The sequence below is a fragment of the Miscanthus floridulus genome, chromosome 13, assembly GCF_019320115.1.
Source record: "Miscanthus floridulus cultivar M001 chromosome 13, ASM1932011v1, whole genome shotgun sequence".
Taxonomy (NCBI): domain Eukaryota; kingdom Viridiplantae; phylum Streptophyta; class Magnoliopsida; order Poales; family Poaceae; genus Miscanthus; species Miscanthus floridulus.
In genome coordinates this window covers 32,005,382-32,023,166 of record NC_089592.1, presented here as the reverse complement: position 1 = coordinate 32,023,166, position 17,785 = coordinate 32,005,382, and the positions used below count along the sequence as shown (strand labels likewise).

Sequence of the window (17,785 nt, the reverse complement as noted above, 5' to 3'; positions counted from 1 at the left end):
AAGCTGAGATAAGAGTTTGCCATATGCTGAGTTCTCGTACAACAACAGTTACCAGAAGAGTCTCAAGATGGCACCTTTTGAGGCGCTATATGGACGTAAATGTAGAACGTCTTTGTTCTGTAATCAGACTGGTGAAACTCAAGTGTTTGGACCCGATGTCCTTAGAGACGCAGAAGAACAAGTGAGAATGATTAGAGACAACTTGAGAGTGGCTCAGTCCCGACAGAAGAGTTACGCTGATACTCACAGAAGAGAGCTGACTTTCAAAGTTGGAGATTATGTGTACTTGAAGGTGTCACCAATGAGAAATGTGAAAAGATTCAATATGAAGGAAAAGTTGGCACCAAGGTATATTGGACCTTTCAAGATCCTAGAGAGACGTGGAGAAGTAGCCTATCAGTTGGAACTGCCTGAGAGTTTGTCAGGTGTGCACGATGTGTTTCATGTTTCTCAATTAAAGAAGTATTTGCGAGTACCAGAAGATCAGATTCCTTTAGAAGAACTTGTTGTTAAGGAAGATCTCATATATGAAGAGTATCCGATAAAGATCTTACAGACGGCAGAAAGAGTTACAAGGAGCCGAGTTATAAAAATATGTAAGGTACAGTGGAATCGGTATACAGAGGATGAGACTACTTGGGAAAGAGAAGAGGATTTGCGAAAGTCTTATTCACAACTGTTTGAGTAAGCAATCATCCGAATCTTGAGGACGAGATTTATCTTAAGGGGGGTAGAATTGTAACACCCTAAAATTTGCATTCTTTTAAAATAGTTAAATTTGATTTATTTATGCAATTATATGTGCATTAAAATATAGGAAAATAATATTTTTTGTGAAATTAAAATCAATCGTAAGGATAGATACATGTTGATGCACTCATGCTGCAGCATTTTATTTAATATGTTGAGTGGTTTTGATTTAAACTCAAAAAGATTCAAAAATCATTTGAAAATTTGATTTGGAAAAAAAAAGGAAATTCTTTTTCTTCCCCTTCCCTTCCTCATTTTTGGCCTGCTGACCCATGTCCCCCCCCCCCCCTCGCCGGCCCGCTCGCCCTCCTTCTCTTCTTTTCTCCCCTCCCTCTCATTTTCTTCCTGGGCCGGCCCACTCGAGCGAGAAACCGCCGCGCCCTCCTCTCCTTCTCTGTCGCTGACCGCCTGGGCCCGCTTGTCGGCGCCGTCGCCCACCTCCCGCGTCTCGCGCGGTCACGTCGTGGGAGCGCCTCCCCCCGTGTCCCAGCCTCTTTAAAGGGGAACTCATACCTCGTCGCCACCTCCCTGCTGCCTCCCCCGCTCCACTCTCGCACTCGCCCGAGCACGCGGAAGCCGCAACCGCCGCACAGAGAAGCACCAGGATCCGCCGAGCTCAGAAACCGCCATCCCCGAGCCGCCTTCGTCTTCGTTTTCATCCGCGGTGAGACCCCCTTGTTCCCCTCCTTCTCACCGTGCCTTTAATTTCGTGTTTCAAGGCCTCTAGGGCCCAATCCGCGTGTGCCAAGGACCTTCGCGTCACCGGCCATGGCGACCACCCCGCCGACCGCGTCCTTCGGCCACGTTCTCGGCCTGGGCGAGGTCGCCTTCATCTCCTCTCTTCCCCGATGCCCTTGGTTCGTCGAACCGTGGCCCGAAGGCCTTGTTTCCCGTGCGCCGACGAGTTTTCTCGCCGCGGCCATGGCAGCGCCGCCGTGCCAGCACTGTTTCCGGCCGCCGGACTTCTCCCTCTCCCTTGCCCTTTCTAATCTGAGCCACACATTGCTTGATCAACGGCCCAGGATGGCCGATACCCCTTCACGGGCCATTTTGCTAAAGAGACCCCCAAGTTTTGCCAAATTGAATCCGCAGTCCTCGGCCGGTTTAAATATCCCAGATTCGATTTTATTTAAAATTGAAAATAGTTCATTCTAATTACAGAAATGTCACTGTATTGTTTTGCTTATAATATCGTTGTTTTAGCTCCAAATCGACCCGTTCAAATTACGTTAGGTTCGTAATTAAGTTCTCTACATGTTAATACCACTGTCAAATATGTTTGAAACATTTTAATTTTGAGGTTAGATTTAATTAAATAAATTGCTATAGGAAACCCCGTTTAATTCATAACTTTCGTGTTTTAGCTCCGTTTTTCGTGAACTTCGCGTCTATGTGATCGTAGAAAGACGTAGATTCTTTTTAAGAACCTTTTTATCTTGTTTTTATGCCCTGGTGTACTGTTCTAATCCCATAATTGTTTGCTTTGCATGAATACCTTTGGAATGCTTCTATGTTGCTTTGTTGTTCGAGTTTAGACGGTGAGGAGAACGTTGAAGACCAAGAGTTCTTTGTTGACCAGCAGGAGCAGCCCGAGTTCGTTGAGCAAGGCAAGTATAGCATGGGATCTACCTTGATGTGCTATTCACCATTTATTAATTTCTCATTTGCATGTCTCTAAATTTTGATACCCGTAAGGACATCCTAGTGATTGAGTATCCTGTTTCCTTGTCTCCTACGGGTTATATGCATATGGGTAGTTTGCTAACGCTCAATGTAACTATACATGATCTACATAATGACTAATGGTTCTATAGAACGAAAAGGTAACATTTGCTTTTAAACAACGGAATTATAGGCCAAAGGAGCAAATGACTTTTGATCATGATGCTCTTAGCCCTCCATAATGACTTATCTATCGGCAAAAGCTGGGACTGACAGTGCAACCGTGAGGGTCACATGGCTCTGACTTTAGCTCAGTAATAGGACATTTTCTAGCTTGTTAGAGGTTACCTTTATGACGCAAAAGGGGCTTGCCACGTTGGATATAGGACTGCCTTTGTTCCTATGTGTATAGCCACGATGGAAATGTGCCATAGGAAAGGGGGGATTCTACATCTGCCTGCCGAGGAAACCTAGTGGCCCTAACTTGTTAGAGAAACCTATGAAATGGTTTCATAGTGTACCCCGCCCGCTCATCTTGGCAGTGTTATGGGAGTAATTAACCCGGACATATAGGAATCACGAATCACGGTGAATGTGCACAACCTCTGCAGAGTGTTACAAACTGTTATAACAGTCGTGCTCACGGTCACGAGCGGTCCAGAAAACCCACAGAATAAATGATTACTTATTGTTGTTCATTTATGATGTTCTACGATGATAATATGATTCAATTGATTCTGATATCTGATCATGTGGGTTTAATTGGAGCTTAAGCATAACTTGATAATAGTTGATAATAAAATCTTGACTTACTAAAAGTGCTAACCGTAGTAAACCAGAGTCACCCTTTTTGAGCTTTCATAACCCCATGTTATCTTGTTAAGTACGGGAAGTACTTACACTTGTTTACTTTCAATATTTGGATAAAAATTCCGAATGGGTAACAGATGTCCACGGATATGAGGAGTTTCCAGAGGACTTCTAGACTTATGGTCAACCAGTTGACCGTCCCTGTGTTGGATCCACCACGAGAGAGCTACCTTTTTATTTTCCGCTGTGTTGTGTAAGACTATATGATGGTATTAATCGTGATGTAAGATACACCGTGATAATACTTTTATAATTTGTCAACTTATGTGTGTGATTGATCCCTGAGCACACATTAGTTTAATGCATTCAATTTTATCCTTAAAATTGGGTGTGACATACGGCTTATAAGCCAAACAATCTCAAACGAACAGGGCGCATATAGCTAGCTTTGCATTGATGCAAGGATTAACAAGGATGCAATTTTCCGGTTTCTATCTTGCTTCTTTGGATAGTCTGTTGCCTCTGCATTAATTGTGTATGAGCTGTCATGATGCAGGTTAGAACGGAGTATGGCTGGTACTAAATCCTGCATCACAAGATAATAATACAGAGATTGAAAAAAAAACAAGAATAGTGGTCTTTTTCTCCAATGGTCAATTTTGCCCCCAAAGATTATAACATCCCAATCAATCTAATTAATGGGATGGTTTTAGCATAGGCACTTTAAAAAATTCTGATAAATTCTGTGTTTTCAAGATCTCTGATAATTTCAAATCTAACGAAGGTTTGCATGTTTGTCTTAGCAGACTATCTTTACAAAACTGTAATTGATGGCAAAAGTAATGTTCTAATACTGATATCTGAACTATGATAGATACATCTGGCAAGCATAACAAAGATATTCCTAAAAGAGTAAATTGGGCGAGTTTCATTTGGGTCCCCAAAGTACGAAATCGCATGTTTAGCTCCTTAATGTATTTAAGTGATCCCATCTAGGTCCAAAATAGATACGAGGAAGGTTAGAAGCTCACGTGGTTGTCCACGTGGTCAGCCACGTACCTGCGGGATCAAGGCCTGCTCGCCCAGCCGGCCATGGCCACCGCCGGTAGTGACAGCCTCGCCGCTGGCCACGGCTGGCCGCAGCGACCCCGGCCCACATTGTGCTCGACCCCCTCGCACGCTGCCACCATCCTGTGCGCCGTGCCAGGCCGAGCCGATGAGGCAGCACGCGTGCGCCCCTCGCCAAGGCATATTTCGCTCCGTCCGGTCGTTACGCGACGACCAACGGTGCCTGGCCCATCTGCACCCACGCTGGCACGCGCACTTAGCTTGGCCGGCCTTGACCAAGCCAGAAACTCGTGGCCGCCGTCACCACCATGGACTCCGGTAACCACCGCCACCTCCCCATTTCCAAATTCGCGCAACTCGAGGCCTCCTGCTCTAATTCCTCGCACACATAGCTGCGCCCAGTTATCGTGTAGCCCCTGGAAGTGACCCGTTGCAAACCATCCACGGCGAGTAACGAATTTTGGAATCTCGCCGCTGCGGTCCACCATGGCCGAGCGAGCTCCTGCTGCGCCGCGTTCCACCGCCACCAAGCCTCCCCTCGCTCAACCACTAGCACCGTGAGGCAGGGTCAGCCACGGAGGCGTCGGATCACGCGGCCGCACGTACGCGGAGGCGCTGGGGCAGCGCTCTCGTGCGTGGGGCGCCAGGACGGGGTGGGGCGGCGTCCGGCCAGAGGAACAGCAAAGGAGAGGTGGCCACGGGGCGAGGAGGTCAAGCACGATGCGGGCCAGGGTCGCCGCGGCCAGCGCGGCCGGTGGCGAGGCTGTCGCTACCGGCGGCGGCCATGGCCTGCTGGGCGAGCGCGCCTCGAGCCCACGAGTACGTGGCTAACCACGTGGACGACCACGTCACCTTTTAACTTTCCTCGTGTTTATTTTGGACCTGGTTGAAATCACTTAGATACATTGAGGAGTCAAACGTGCGATTTCGTAGTTTGGGGACTTAGATGAAACATGCCCAATACTTTAAGAATCGGCCATGCAATTTACTCTTCCTAAAATTTACTGCTCTAATCGTTTGCATTGCAGGCCATTATCCTTCACATAACGAGTGTATGCAGAACAGTGTCATCCAATGCGATTAACAAAGTTTGAGATTTTGAGAAGCAACAAAAAAAAAAGGTCCGATTAGCTTATTAGGAATCACATTGGGTGATCAATGCTTGAGGCCAAATACATGTGGAAACCCTGGAACGTTCCTTGGTTGACAATGATTTTTACTTTAATTGTGTTTGGTTATGCACAATATTGATGCTCATATAAGAATATGGATGATTATGTCTGTTTTCAATTTTTTGTATGCAAGGATGAAATAAATTCGTACTATTCTTGATCCTACTTCTATTCTTGGTTGGTGTAAAGATATTCCATACAAGCGCTATGTGCATAAAATTATCAATGTTCCCAATGATAATATACTTGCAACGGGATTGTAAACCCCTGGATATTTGTCTGCTAATTTTGACCCACTATTTTTTTATACTCTTGCTGCCTTGAAATTTTTAAGACTCATAACAAACCATTTTTTTCTTACTCTTTTATTGTGTTGAATTGCGTTGCAAGTTTTTAGCCGTAGCAACGCACGGGTATCTGCTAGTTTGTAAAAAAGTCTCAGGCAGGCACATAAATACTACTAGCAAACTTTTTTTTTGAAACTTATTAGCAAACTGTTGGGAATCAAATGTCCCGACGGGGTAGAGGAGAGCCGGTGCAGCCCTCCCCTTGTGTGCCAAAGGCTTCTCTGCGGGGCAGTGGCCTTCGGGAAGAAGGGGCACAACAAACGAGGCTCACAATCACCAAGGTTTTGTCTACGGTTTCAAACTAACTAGTCACTCTCTCCTTCATTGGGGGTCGAGCCCTCCCTTTTATAGGGTACAGGTACAGTTACATAATTCTCGTCTACAAAATTGTCCTTAGGCCAGCTAAGGCATATTCTAGAATATTCCTACCCTAGAGTATTCTCCTTCCAGTCCTTTGTGCCTTCTCCAACTTGAAGCGCCTCTCTTGATGGGCCTTAGTCGAGCTGGGCCCTCGGCCCAGAGGGCGTCCGTGCCATGCCCTCCTAACTCCCGCCACCTAAGCTGCCGTAGGGACCTCGGCGTTACGTCTCCTCCAATCGCCTTCGCCTGCCTCTTGCCGATCGAAGGTCCTGTTCATCACCTCACTCTATTAGAGAGCCGAAGGTTGGAAGCCCCCCCCCCCCCCCCCCCCCCATTAGGGGCTTCCCGAGCAAGCCTTTACTTCTCCACTCTTGGTGCTGAGTTGTCCTTCGCTTCACCACCCACAGTGGCTCCTCGCCTTCGGCTGACTCTTCACCACCCACAGATCTGACGCCTCAACAATTGCACGATTCAAGCTAGTCAGACCCTTGCTCCGGGTCTTCATTTCCTCATCGCATTAATCAGAGTGTTTCTTGTGTTTTAACCCCTCTTCCCGCCCTCTGCCTTCCACTTTTTCTGAGGTATGAAGATTCAATTCTAACATCTCCAGGCTTGTAGTGTGTGCCTGCAGTTTCTAAGGCATCGTCCCTTTCTTTGCTGTGTATAGCTAGTACCCTGTCACAACTAAAGGCGCCGACCATGGGCTCAATGTTGTTTTGTATATCAACCAAATGCCTTGACAACCTTGCTGGACTGCTGGAGGAGGAGCTTATGATGACACTATCTGTGCGTAAAGAGATCAGGAAGCTCAGGAAGCTCCATGACTATCTCAAGTACTTTGATTCCATTCGTGAGGACGCTGATGCTCAGGCAATGGAACACAGAGAGACAGGGATATGGTGGAGTGACGTGAAAGATGTCATGTATGCTGTTGATGACATCGTAGATCTTTTAAGGGCTCACTCGCGGAAGCAACACTGTTGTGATTTACTCGTGCTCTCTAGGTTCGCACAACTTCAGTTCGACCACATGATCGCCAGAAGAATCAAGGGTGTAAATGAAAGGCTTGTAGAAATCCAAAAGAACAGATATGTTCCTTCCTCCGGGGTTGTATCCTCAGGCTCAGGCCCCTCAAATAAACGCAGTTGATAGCAGACATCTGGCTGCTTCGGTTGATGAAATCCATGTTGTTGGAGCAGAAATCAAGGAAGCTACTGATAGCATGGTAGAAATGATTGTCGGTTATGCAAAAACAGAGCAGGATATCAGTATGGGATCGTTGGGATGGGAGGAATTGGCAAGACAACTTTAGCTCAGAAGATATACAATGATCATAGGATAAGAGAGAGATTTCACCAGGTCCTTATCTGGCTGTCCATTTCACAGAGCATTGCGGAGAACGATTTACTGAAGGAGGCCATCGAAAAAGCAGGAGGACGGCCCAATCAGCAGCAGAGCAAGGATCAGCTTGTACAAGTTCTACTGCATTCCATCAGTGGAAAAAGTGTCTTTCTTGTGCTGGATAACATGACCAGTCCTCATGTGTGGATCAATCTTCTACGTTCTCTGATGGAGAGGTGTTTGGATGCTCATGTACTTGTTACCACAAGGAGCCATGACGTATTGTCACAGATGAATGCGGTGCATGTCAAGGAAATGCAGACTAAAGGATGCTGATGGTCTAGAACTGCTTATGAAGAGATCTTTCAGAACCGAAGATGAAGTAAATGTATTCAGTGATATTGGAGCAAAAATTGTTAAGAAATGCGATGGCCATCCTCTTTCCATCAAGGTCATTGGAGGTGTCCTATCATCCAGGTCGAGCAAGGAACAATGGGAGAGAATACTGGAGAGAAGATGGTCTATTGATGGACTTCCAGAAGAACTAGAAGGTGCTTTGTACTTAAGCTACACTAACTTACCCCCACAACTCAAACAGTGCTTCCTCTGGTGTGCCTTGTCGCCTCACAATTTCGATATTCACCGAGATGTCACGTAAGAGGGCAGCGGACCGATACATAACATCGCCGAAGATTATTACCATGAGCTGATCAAGAGGAATCTGCTACAGACAAGGCCAGAGTATGTCGACAGAGAGTATCAACAATGCATGACCTGTTAAGGCAACTTGGCCAATTTCTGACAAGGAATGAAGCCGTCTTCATGAAAGAGAAGCGTGATCGTTGCCCATCAAGTATTTGCCGATTAGGTGTCGGGAGCGTCGTTGACGAAATACCTGCTATAGAAGAGAAGAAACGCTGGTACGGTGCCTCATTATCTTGCATCACGACACATGCAGATAGGTGAAGAGGGACATCTTCAGAAAGCTGGTGCATCTTCGCATCTTAGTTCTACGTGGAGCAGGCCTCGAGAGCATACCTGCATCGGTGGGTTACTTGGCGCTGCTGAGGCTGCTGGATCTCAGCTACAGCGAGATCAAGGAGCTTCCAGGGTCCATCGGAAACCTTACCAGCCTTGGTTGCCTTTCAGTGTTTGGTTGCACAAAGTTGGCAGCTTTGCCACCGAGTCTGATGAGGCTGACCATGATAAGCTTCCTCCAGACAGGAAACACAGGACTGGCACATGTTCCGAAAGGTATTGAGAATTTCAGGCAGATGGATAACCTTAGATCAGTTTTCCAGAATGGTGCTGGTGGTTTTAGAGTAGATGAACATAGGGCACTCTCCATGATACGATGCCTCTGGGTTATCCGGCTGGAGATAGCCACACCACCAACTGAGCCCGTACTGTGCAATAAGGGTTACCTGAAAGAGCTAGGCCTGCGCTGCACCATGAGCAAGGAAGCCAATTGTCGAACTCACTACCCAGACAGCGAGGTGAAGAGGATTGAGGAGATCTACGAGAGTCTTTGCCCACCGCCAAACCTAAGCTACATCTTTATTGATGGGTTCCCTGGTCGCATGCTTCCAGCTTGGCTATCTTCAGAACCGCAGAATAAACTGCCAAAGCTGGCTCATATGCACTTCTATGACTGCACATCCTGCCCGAAGCTTCCCCTAGCAGGCCAGCTACCGTTTCTGCAGGTTCTTCACGTCAACGGAGCAGACAGTCGTGAGCATCGGTGCTGAGCTCCTCGGATACGGCATCCTATCTGGAACACATACCCCTGCGTTTCCAAAGCTCGAGCTGCTTGAGATCCTCGACATGAACAACTAGCAGAACAGGTCACTAAGCATGGATACCTTGTTCGACAACACACAACAGCAATCCCTTGTGCCGTGCCTTACACGCATGCGGCTGATAAATTTCCCCAAGTTGCAGCTCTCCCTGATCATCTTCACAGAATTGTTAATCTACGAAGGATCCAAATAGAAGGAGCTGACAGACTGCGGGACATCGTCAATCATCCCGGGGTTGTGTGGCTCAAGGTTAAGAACAACAAGTCCTTGAGGAAAATATCCAACCTTCCTAAGCTGCGCCTCTTGCTTGCGCAAGATTGCCAAGAATTGCAGCAGGCAAAGAACCTTAGCTCGCTCAAGGCCTTGTACGTTGCCGATTGCCCTATGGAGAAGATACTCTGGAAGTGTTTCCCCACAGAACAACAGAGCATGATTGTCCAAATGTCCATGTTGTCACCACTGGGGCCCACGGTCAGGATATTTATCCTCTTGAATCAGTATTTCATTAATCTATAGTGAGCACAAGATCTCTTAGAGAAATGTTACGGTATTCTTGTGTCTCTTTGCTTCTTTTTCTGTTCATAACTTGACACTGTTTGTGCAAATTGGTCAGGATATCTATTCATATCTTGAATCAGTATATTTCATTAATCTGGTCAGCACATAGTCTCTTAGAGACATATTACTGTATTCTTGTGTCTGTTTTTTAGTTTGGAACTTGTGCCCACATCTGTTTCAACAAAATAGTTCATCAACATGTGCTGCCACACTGGCCATTAATTTTAGGCCCCGTTCAGTTGCCAAAAAATTTTGCATAGTAACTGTCACATCGAATCTTGCGGCACATGCATGGAGTACTAAATGTAGACGAAAAAAAAAACTAATTACACAATTGGTCGAGAAATCGCGAGACGAAACTTTTGAACCTAATTAGTCCATAATTAGACACTAATTACCAAATACAAACGAAATGCTACAGTGAGCCAAAATCCAAAATTTTTTGGATCTAAACGGGGCCTTAAGAGATTTGCACGGGCAGAATCTTATAAGAAGTATAAGTATTAGAAGTTCGTGTTTAGTACGTACAACTAATCAAAACTACTCATCTTTGAGCATGTACTCCCTCTATTTCTTCATTTTCTAACGCAACACCCATATAAATACTCTATAATATCTATCCAGTTGTGATGAATTTATGAATTACTTTAATGTTTTTACCATACATAACCATTGTTTTTCTCTCTTATTGCAAAGCACCTACATGCCTTCCATATACATTTAGTTGAACCCAAAACTTAAGTTATGATGGCTCTTATTAAAGCTTATGTCTTGTGACATTCATGATTCTACATTTCACTTTTAAATCAATAATGTTATTAGTTGGATACATTTTTTATCTGCATGTTAAGTTAAAATTCTTGTGCTTGTGGTATCTTTTTGTGAAGCTCCTTTATCATATTTTTTGAAAAAAGATAATAAGGATTACGGTTACAGGCCGCACTCTAAATTTTTATGATAACATAAATGGTCTCCTACACCAATTGTAAAGATCTATGGATGGCTAGAGAGATGGTGAATAGCCAAATTTAAATTCTAAAAAAACAAAACTAGGTAAACACGTTAGAACAAAGATACACATAGACACATAGTAGGGTGTCCGACAGGGCCATGGTGGGGCGGGTGGTCGCAGCGACAGGTGATGTTAGGCTGGTATGCAGGAGTTGGTTTGCCAATTTGTCTTCTACTTCATCACCTGCTTACCCACTGGGTAATCTATGCCTGATGGGCATTATACACTAGTTTCGGGGATGGATAAATTTGGGTGCCTGATTTTTGGGTATGGGTATTCAGGGATGGATAAATTGGGGTGGGTGATTTTAAGGTATGGGTACCGAGTAATCTATTTCTTCCCCAACGGCATCATTACCGCCAGCTGAACTTTGTAATTACATATAAGGTATGGGTGATTTTAAGGTATGGGTACCGAGTAATCTATTACAAGGATTTGTGAAAATTGAGATGAACAAATTAAAGAGTACAGTTATCGCTAACTATTCTCTCCGTTCCAAATTATAAGATGTTTTGGCTTTTCTAGATTCATAGTTTTTGCTACGCATATAGATATACGTTATGTCTAGTACACAATTAAAAATATGTATCTAGAAATACCAAAACGTCTTATAATTTGGAACGGATGGAGTAATTAAAGAGCCTAGCTACTTTTGCAAGAGAAAAAAAGGAGAAACTAATTGCACAGCCTAATTTAGCCTATATTTCATACTAGTTGTAAAATGCCCTGATACAAAATACTGTATTAGGCAGTAGCATGTGCACAATCAAAATTCCTCAGATCGATTATCTATTCGAGTGGCGCAAGACAGTTTTGATGACTACGGCCTATGGCTCGTCGAGAGTTCGGTTAGAGATTGTTGTACCTGTACCGTACTGTTGTAGACCCGGTTCAGAGCCTCTTGCCTTGGCCTCTGAGGCTGCCTTGTGTGTGGGGCGCCGGCAGTGCAGAGCCTACGCCGGTGTAGATCCACCACCGTACCAGCGTGTAGTGGTGCGGCTGTCGACAGTGGCAGACCCAGGATTTGAGTCCACGGTATGCCTAACAAAAATAAAATAAAAGCTATTATCTAATATGGTATACTTCAACACAAAAAATCGATAAATAGTTCAGTAAAAGAAAACATAATGTATCTAAAAGAGCTCTAAATTCAACAAGCAAATTCAAAACTTGCATAAATGACAATATAAATTGTTCAAACATAAGATAAGGTCTTACGTAAATAGAAGATTACAATACTAGTTTAGAGCTTTTTCTTTAGGCTTCTTCATGGCCATGAAGTGTAAACTATGTCATCCTCGCAACAGAGAAAATATCACACTCGCTAAAAAATGACCAAAAAATAATTCAATGACTGGTCACCCATTCCTCTTATTCTTTCGCATTGCAGAGAATACTCTGTACATTACACATTGCAGAGAATACTCTTTCAACTCAGTACACAGTACTATGTACTCTACTCACAAATTGAGCAGCAAGCATCATTCAGCAGCAAATTCGCAAATTACAGTCACCAATTTCAAGCATATGTCTCTATGCTCCCAACTCTCTACTCAGAAACTCACCAGAGATGCTCAGATGTGGAGGACAAGGACAGCGGCGGCGGGGTGTCGCCAGGTCGCCGCGTCGGGCCGAAGTCTGGTAGATCCACAAAGTGTGTTGACAGGGGCGGCATAGACGCGCAGCCGCGCAGGCCAGGTCCCTCGTGCGCGTGGCGCCATCGCGCAGCTGCGCAGACTAGGTTGGCTGGTGCCCGCTCTGCGCCTCCACTGCTCGGGTGCCCTGGCCCCTGGGCCCTGGCAGCTTGCCGACGCCGCGACGCGCTGATCTCCACGAGCAGCGACTAGTCCGGCGAGAACGCCGAGCAGAGGCGCTGCAGAACAGCCGCCACGGCCCACATGAGGCAAGGCTTTGTTGGGCTTTCATTCGTCTAGGCCTTAAATGATAAAGTAGTAGTAGTTTAATGGGCCAAATTTAGGTTGTTCTGGGTCTATATGGACTACCCGCGTTGGGTTTACCTCTGGGCTGGACTGGCTGCCCGGCCATTGGGCCTGGAAGTGGAAGTGGCCAACCGCCCAACCGACACAAGATTGTTCAAGCTTCTTCTTCTTTTCTTTTGCTAATTGTTGAAACTTCTCAAATTTAAATTTGACTTCAATTCAAACTTCAATTTTTATAAGGGAAGCCACAAATGGTAACAATCCCGATCTATGGTATGAGTTTGGACTTTCAAAGCTGCATCCTGGAACGATACCTCCACCTCCGAATGTCCTTGATTTTGCAAGTCAGCTCACACGGCTGGGACTTTGACTAGGATGAACAGCGGTACAGTAATGTGTTTCCTCCTGAGCAAACTGGTGCCGCCTTCTTGAGTGAATATGGCTCGGACATTTGCGACGAGCATGAAAAGGCTAGGGTCCAGTTTAGATCCGAAAAATTTAGCAAAATGAGCACTGTAGCGTTTTCGTTGTTATTTGGCAATTAGTGTCTAATCATAGTCTAATTAGGTTTAAAAGATTCGTCTCGTGGATTTCGTCTAAACTGTGTAATTAGTTTTATTTTTTATTTATATTTAATGCTTCATGCATGCGTTTTCGTATTCGATGTGACGAGGAATCTTGAAAAAATTGGCGTTTTGAGAGGGAACTAAACAGAGCCTAGAAGTGGATTGGACATCAAATGTCATTGCAACATTTTTGGTTGATATATTTGGGAAAAAAATCTTCTCGTGAATTGGAATAATTAATTTAATGAATTGGAACGATTCTTTACAAGATTCAGCCAATTTCTTTTGTGAATTGGAACCATCTTTTTTATATATACACTATAAAATTTTATTATGAGCTCAGCATTTTGGCGCGGGGCATATTTGATATTTCGCATGAGTGGGTGGCTAGGATTATTCGAGGAACGGACACATGACGTCGGTGAAGTGAGAACTCTTATCCTAGTGCTGTGTGCTCTGTAACGATAATGCTGCTATTAAGACGTCCGTCCGTGACTCTACGTCCAGCCGTAGCTCCCGAGGAGCGGACCCCAAACAAAAAAAACAAATTTCCATTTCCTCATGCTTATCCACCCGTCCCTCCCGAACCCACCCCTTACTCCTTTGTGCTTATCCGCCCAGCATCAAAGCAGCGTGGTTGCTCATCCGTCTGCCCCCTTCTCTAGAGCGTGCTCGTCAAACTGTCGCGTCGTTTCCTTTCCCAGTCGCCTGGCCGCGCCCCGCGCCCTCGCTCCCTGCCTGCTCTCCTACATGGCAACCACCTGCGTCGCTCGTCATGGCTACTCATCTGTCTGCCCCCTACCCCAGCACGCGCTCGTCGGGGTAACGCGCCATGCCCTTCCCCCATCGCCGTCCACGCCACGCGCCCTCGCTCCCTGCGTGGCAGTCACCTGCGTTGCTCACTCCCTCGCCGTTCGCCTGTCGCCCATCGTCATTGGGTGCGTCGCTGACCAAGGCGTGGCCGTTGGGGCACACGTGGCGTGGCACCTCAGGTCTTCCCCCGGCCGAGCCAAGGGCACCCACGAGCGTGGCCGGTGCTGGTGGTGCTCCCGCGCCGTGGCTCGCCGCTGGCTCCCACCCCGACGTCCGGAATCGACTGGCCTGGCCTTCCCTCTCCTATGTTGCATATGTATGTTTCAAGTGTTTTAGATGTTTTAAATGTATGTTGCAATTATTTTATCTTGATGTTGCAAAATTAGATCGGAGATGTTGCACATGTTGTATATGTTGCAATTATTTCAGAGGTATGTTGCAAGCGTCTGTTCAAAATATTTTATATGTTTTCAGATATATGTTGCAATCTTTTTTATCTTAATGTTGCATATGTTTCACACATATGTTGCAACAGTATGTTCCAAGCATTTCAACTGTTCATTCTTATATTGCAGCAAGTGATTTCATGTTGCAAGTTGCAAATCTGGATGTTTTGTGTGTTTCACACATATGTTGCAAATGCATGTTCCAAATATTTCATCTACTTTTCAGACGTATGTTGCATTCAAATATGTTTTTATGTTGTACGGCTGGGGGCAAGCCGGAGCGAGCGGACTGAGCGCGCGGCGCACTGGGGGGCAGCAGACGAGGGCGTTGGGTCCCGGTGGACGGTGGTGTTGCGGTCAGGGCGTGCTCGTCCTCAACTTCTCATCCCAGCTTCCTGAGTGCTGCCCACGCGGGGAGAGAGGAGGGGGTCAGGGGTGACTGGCGGGTGCAGAGGCGGGGTGAAGTGCGCGTGTGGGGCAGGCTAAAGCGGACGGGGGCGGGGCGAAGGCGGACGGAGGCGGACTGTGTGCGCGTCCGTCCAGACGGCCGGGCGCTAGCCACACCCTATATATAATTATAGTCAGTCCCCGTATTAGACAGAGCATGATCCCATACAAAAGCAAACTATAAAAGTGAGAATGAATAAATCTTCAAGTCAAACAATGCCATCTTAATCAGCCATTAATAATTCCTTAAACATTTTTTTTTGAACGCAAACCTCTATTATGTCCCCCTCCCTGGTAAAACTTGTACGATAAAATAAGCAAGATTATATATTATTATTGTCGAGGGGTGTGCTACCTCGGCGCCTATCGTAGGCGCCGTGGCTTCCGATGCTGAGCTCACGGTCCAAACGCGGAATTTTGACACACAGGGGTGTAAACGTGAACTTTTTTTTTACAAAAGAAGGGCTAAATTAAAAAAAAAATCGGCCTATTGTACCATGTACGCAGGTCCAACTCTATGCCTTTTGTTTCTGTTTCTATTTTTATTCAAAGCTGAACTTTAGCATCAGTTGCCGACTTGACCTGTTTGCCGTCGGTAATCAACTAGTCCTAGTTGTTTGCAGCTGGTTTTTGTAATATAAGCCTATACTACCCTCTGAAGCCTCCTAGCTGAATTCAATAATCTTCCTGTTGACAATTATTCAGATGCTCTGCCCTATTCGACAAGACTTATTGCTGCTGCGATTGATTTGTAGAACTGATTTGTTGTAAGAGAAAAACACTGTTCCATGGCTGAAAAGTAGAGCTGATTCTGGCTGATAAGCTTAAGCGAACAGGGCGAGATGTTGCTTCTTGTGTTGATTGGTTCAGGCTCCGGGAGCTGATCGATTTGCCATTCAGAATAGCTAAGATATTAACAACGGACAACACCTGATGATTTCAGTAGTATACAGTAAGCTCCTGGCTGGATCGGAGCAGACCAGTTGAGTGGTTGACCCGTTCAGTCTTGTTGCATATAATATATATATGTGTGTATCCTAGTCAGTCATTCTCTTTTTCTTTTTCTTGAACAGAGAAGAGACTGTCTAGAAGAGTTCAAGATCTTTTTGCCGGACGGTCCGGATGGTCTGCACTGCAGACAAGAACACCTGCAGCAGCAGGCTGGCTGCAGGAGTAGAACGACCGAGAAGTCTGAGCAGAGCAATTGACCGGTTCAGCAGCCATGGTGTAGGTTGTTGTATTGTGCGTGCAGCCGCTAGCGCCATTTTGTACGTACGCGCGCAAGGACCGTTTGAATGCGAGAGGCCAAAGCATGAAGACAACGAACGGGGATCGGGGAACGGTTCATCACAACGGACCCCTTCAAAGTTGAAGGCTTTAATTTTCCCTTTAGTTCCGTTACCTGTACCGCATGTGACACGCTACGTCAACGGGCTAAGCTAGAGAGCTTTTTTCGATTTGGAGGATTCACAGTCACAGTGTATATGAGACGAATAACGCTACATCTCGGGCACCATTTAAAAAAAAAAAAAAACTAACACTACCGACCTTGTCCCAGTAATAGTGGGTGATTTATAACAGGCAGTGATAAATTCTCGATCGCCGCCGGTTCTTAATAGAGATAGATGTCACTGTTGGTTATAAATTCTAACCGACAATGATAATTAGTGCCGGATACAATTAGGCCTTGTTTGGCAGGGCTTCTCTAGCGGCTTCAGGAGCCGTTTTCTGCCAAACGGTGTAAAATAAAACGGCTCCACCGATGAAGCCCCTAAAAATGTGCTCTCACAGAGCTTTGGAGTGGAAATAAGCCAAAAATAGTGGCTTCTCTCGGCTTCACCTCATTCTACATGGCGTTCTCTGAGAGCATATTTTAAGAAAAACTATATGTGAAGCTGTTTTGCCAAACGATTTATCAAAACGGCTACAGCTCCACCCATAGAGCTGTTCATAGAGCTGAAGCCCCAAAAAAGGGCTTCATGGGTGAAGTGAAGCCGTACCAAACGGGGCCTTGATATCCAGCAATTATACTAGTATTCTCAGGTCTCATCACCATCTCATTATGATAAACCATTCAGATCCAAAATTTTTGTATTAACTATGGTTCGCTCTCATTTCAAATCCGTCTGCATCTCATTTGTGGAACCCCTACTTTGCACATCATCCTTCTTCGTCCTCTTTTCATCCGCTAGTGGGCTCGTCTCTCATACTCACTTCCTCCTATCTCACCCGCTAGTAGGCGCCTCCTGCTTGAACTCCCCCTACGCGAGTCCCCCCCCCCCCCCCCCCCCCTCCCCACTCGCTCAGTGGCAACACACTAGGCGGTCTACCCTAGCGCAAGCCCTCCCCCATAGTCTTCTATGTTGGAGTAGAGGTTCAGTGGTGTAGGGCTCAACAGCGTGGGCCTAGCAGTGTGAAACCTAGCAAGCCATGGGGTCGACAGCACAAAGGTCTAACAATATGGGCGTGATTGGTTACGTAGCAAGCCTTGAGCCAGGATGGCTAGGATGTGCAGGACCGAAGAAGCCGAGTTGAGTTCATGCAAGTGGTCGTGTTTGGTTGTCTTTGTTGTTAATCTAGTATGAGACAAGGTTGTGTTTGGTTGCATGCATGCATCAGAGTTTTTTACACATGGGTCTCTACGCCATGCGTGAATCAAGCCATCACGGCTCACGAGGGAAGAAGAAATCCAGA

At 45.9% G+C, this 17,785-nt stretch overlaps 1 long non-coding RNA gene and 1 pseudogene across 3 annotated transcripts in view; one reads left to right on the top strand and one right to left on the bottom strand.

Annotated features, from left to right (window-relative positions):
• The window catches only part of LOC136502330 (uncharacterized), a 37,497-nt gene extending 24,737 nt beyond the window's left edge, over positions 1 to 12,760 (bottom strand). For all 3 annotated transcript variants that reach the window (XR_010770492.1, XR_010770490.1, XR_010770491.1), the window contains exons 1-2: positions 12,445 to 12,760; positions 11,745 to 11,920 (exon numbers count right to left, since the gene is read on the bottom strand). This is a non-coding gene — a long non-coding RNA (uncharacterized lncRNA). The remainder of the gene's footprint in view (positions 1 to 11,744; positions 11,921 to 12,444) is intronic.
• On the top strand, positions 6,869 to 7,909 carry LOC136501404 (putative disease resistance protein RGA1; annotated as a pseudogene).
• Positions 12,761 to 17,785: the final 5,025 nt, after the last annotated feature.